The following is a 4,252-nucleotide window of genomic DNA, read 5'->3' on the forward strand; positions in this document are numbered from 1 at the left end:
GGTACTCTCGGAACTTTGGCCCGCATCTTCGAAAGGAAATTACACTGTAAACACCAGAGTTACGGGGGAAATATGTCCAGTTTTATGGTTAGATACCTACAAAAAAATGAGCAAAAGGTGCGTATTTTACTTTCATGATTAGAAAAAATCTCAGGATTATTGATATAAATAGTAGTTGCTCCAAACAATTTTTTTCGGGAAGAGTAATTAATTAGGCTTCACTATAGTATGATTAAACTATATTATTTAATACTCACCAATGCAACCTATCGATCTGCACTTCCAGTAGCTTTTTCAATGTGGGCAAGGGTCAGGTAAGGCCCCTCTTCTCTGGCCATTGTTGATAAGTAATGCCGAGATCTAATAATTTCTGGCTAAGGTGTAGATTTTCTAAGTGACAGGTGGTTTTTAGGTCACCTGAGTAAACTCAGGTGACCTATTGCCATCTGTCTTCTTCCGTCGTCGTGCGTCGTTCGTCGTGTGTTAACATTTGAACATTTTCAGCTTCTTCTCTGCAACCACTGAATCAATTTAAACCAAATTTGGCACAAAGCATCTATGGATGAATCGGAACAAAAATTGTGAATTTCATGATCCCTGCCCCCCTGGGGCCTGGGGGTGGGGCCAAAGCCACTAAAATTAATGCAATCTTTAAAAATCTTCTTCTTTACTCCTGTACAACAAGCAGTCAAACTGTTTGCATGATTGTAATCAGCATTGAGTCCTCTACCAAAATTGTGAAATTCATGGCCCTGGGATCAGGGGTACTTGTGCTAGGGTGGGGCTAAATAAGTATATAGTGAAAATGCATTATTTCTCTGAAAATCTTCTTCTCTGCTCCTGGGTATTAAATAAACTAATTAAGTACATAGTTATGATGAGCAAGAGTGCCTCTACCAAAATTGTGAATTTTATGTTCCCAGGGTCAGGGGTTCTGGTGTTAGGGCGGGGCTCTATTGATTATATAGAGAAAATACATGAATTCTTTGAAAATCTTCTTCTTTGCTCCCGGGTATTAAATAAACTAAGTACATAGTTATGATGAGCAAGAGTGCCTCTACCAAAATTGTGAATTTTTTGGCCCCAGGGTCATAGGTTCTGGTGTTAGGCGGGGCTCTATTGATTATATAGAGAAAATACATGAATTCTTTTAAAATCTTCTTCTTTGCCTCTGGGTATTAAATAAACTAACTAAGTACATATTTATGATGAGCAAGAGTGCCTCTACCAAAATTGTGAATTCTATGGACCCAAGGTCAGGGGTTCTTGTGTTAGGGCGAGGCTCTATTGATTATATAGAGAAAATACATGAATTCTTTGAAAATCTTCTTTGCTCCTGGGTATTAAATAAACTAACTTAGTACATAGTTATGATGAGCAAGAGTGCCTCTACCAAAATTGTGAATTTTATGGCCCCAGGGTTAGGGGTTCTAGTGTTAGGGCGGGGCTCTATTGATTATATAGTGAAAATACATGAATTCTTTGAAAATCTTCCTAGATTTTATATAAACTAAGTACATAGTTATGATGAGCAAGAGTGCCTCTACCAAAATTATGAATATTATGGCCCCAGGGTCAGGGGTTCTGGTGTTGGGGTGGGCTATATTGATTATACATGTATAGTGAAAAAAACATTAAATCTTTGAATATTTTCTTCTTTGCACCTAGGTTTTAAGCAGATGAACTACCTATATAGTTATGAGCAAGGGCCCTTATCTTCAAGAATTGTAAATTTCAAGGCCCCACGATCAGTTGTACCATAGAGGGGGAGCGGGGGGGGGGGGAGCTGTACTTATATACTGAAAATGAATGAATTGTTTGAAATGTGCTCCTTTGTATTAATCAAATATTTTTGAAAAGCATGAATGCCTTTCCAAAAATTGTACAATGTGTGGATCTAGGCCTAAGAGTCCAGGGTTCATGTGTGGTAGCGGCACTACTCATTATTGCTGAATATTACTGATTGGTTGAAATGCATTTTTTGTTCCTCTACCCTGCCTATGGGTATTAAGTAACCAAACTAAGGAACTGCTAAGTGTATAGTTTTTTTGCGAAGAAGGCTGAGCCAACACAAATGAACAAAATTCTAACAATAACTGACAGCCACGGCTAAGACACCGTGTATTTTTACTTGGACGATCCCCTCGCCGACGACAATGACGACGTGGCTTAACTTCGTGTTGCTAACTGTTAATCGTGCTGCTAGGAAGCGGAATTTCGGATACAAGGCCTGCTGACAAAAACCTGGAGCATTCAACAAAAATGACTTTTTGGCGGCTACAGCAATACGGGCAGCCCTACAGAGCATCAAACAACCAAAAGTGTTTATTCTGCAGACAGCCGAGCCACATCGTTCGAGATTGTCCCCACGCCAAATCTCATCAAGTCCAAGTGCCACCAAGCCAAAAATCACCAGCATCGTTTTAAAGATGAAATGTTTGAGTATGAGCTGAATGATAAGAATATTCCTGTATAGTCAAAGTTGGCGTAAAAATTGCCCGCATCACTATATATTAGTCATTAATATATTAGACTGGTTATATTAAAAATTCAAAGCCTCCCAGAAGTATGTTTGTAAAAAATAACATCAGCTCTTATTCATAGCTATTTTGTAGTTATGCTATGTAAAAACTGAAAAAATATGGTTGTGTAAAAGCAATACTGTATACAGGGAAATTTTCGACCCCTTTTATTTTCGCCCCTTTCGCCCTATCCTCATTCTGGCGAATTTAAAACGGGGCGAATACTAACAATACAGTATAATTTTTCAAACAAAACTATGACTGGGCGAATTTAAAACGGGGTACAATTGTTTGCAAGCGTGAAAGGGCGAAAATAACCCTGTATACAGTATTGAATCAATTTCAAAGCATTAACTTATTTTGAACAATGTAACCAACCACCCCTACCCCATCTCCGATACCCCCGACCCATGGGGCATGAAATTAACCAGTTTGCTAAATGTACCTTACAACTACAACGAGCAACATCCAGTTACGTAAAGAAGAGAGAAATAATCTGCCATCGATGCAAACAACCTAGTCACATAGCCATAGGATGTCGTGTGAGACTGGATCATTCACGGTTCAATTTAATTCCAGGAAACCTATACAGAGGGGCATGGACCTTGTCTGATCAACTTTCTTCGTCGCTGTGTACCCTACATCAACGTACATTCCTTGAATTCAACACCTCTCTCTACACGTCCCCAGACTGTCTGTGGAGACGGGGTCACTGACTCTACGACAGACCCGTTGGACACTCTGCAGGGGGGATCCGACATCCGGAGAAACGGTCACCACATTCGGAAACATAGATGAATCACCAGGTCTACGTCAGTCGCAGAGAAGCAATGCGACATCCAAGTCAGCTATGTCAGAGACTGAAGTAATTAACTGTTCTATGGATTATATGTTTAGCTGGACTTATTTGTTTCTTGTAACATGTGTTTTATTGCCTCAGTCACATTACATGTCTTGTCTAAAAAAAATAGATGTAATGTAACAAAGCATCCATGGCTTTAAAGAAATTTGTGCGTCTGTCTTGTCTATTATACTTAATGAAATTGAATGATTTGAAGGTCAAAGAAAACAAACCCCCCCCCCCCCCCCAAAAAAAAAAAGAAATGAAATTGATTAAGGTCAATAAAAAGAATTAAACATTAAATTATTACAACTGCATATGGTACAGGTAAAAAAACCCTGAATAATCAAATTATATTATAAGAGGTCCATGGGCCACATCATTTAACTGATTAACTTTGTTGATATAGTTCTTTATCAGATTTCCTCTCTTGTCATACCTATCTCATTTTTGGGCGCAATTATTCAAAAGGGTTTCAAAAGTATACTTTAACCATGTAACGATTTTGACTGTATATATTTAAAATATGTGTGGTCTATTTCTGATTTTAAATTATCCCGACCGGAAGATTCATTCATCATTATTGTATGGTTAAACTACATTTAAACCTGTTGTACATCATTGTTTTGCCTTATTTATGTCATATTGTCATTTCATATTTATACTTTCATTTTCCATTACTTCCGGTCGCGGGAAATTATGTACAGGTTTTACCTAGAATGTGTCGTGATTTTGCGTTTTATAACGTCACGTTGGGTCATGCTACATGTACGTCACTCTGCGTTAACGTTTAAAATTTTATTAATTATCATTATTAAATTTTGGAATATCAGAATATAACTTTTGGAAACTTTATTATCTTAATGTTGAATTCGTTAGTAAAAAAAAC

Source organism: Saccostrea cucullata, unplaced genomic scaffold, assembly GCF_032062105.1.
Source record: "Saccostrea cucullata isolate Sc308-1 unplaced genomic scaffold, CSIRO_AGI_Scuc_v1 ctg8225, whole genome shotgun sequence".
NCBI lineage: Eukaryota > Metazoa > Mollusca > Bivalvia > Ostreida > Ostreidae > Saccostrea > Saccostrea cuccullata.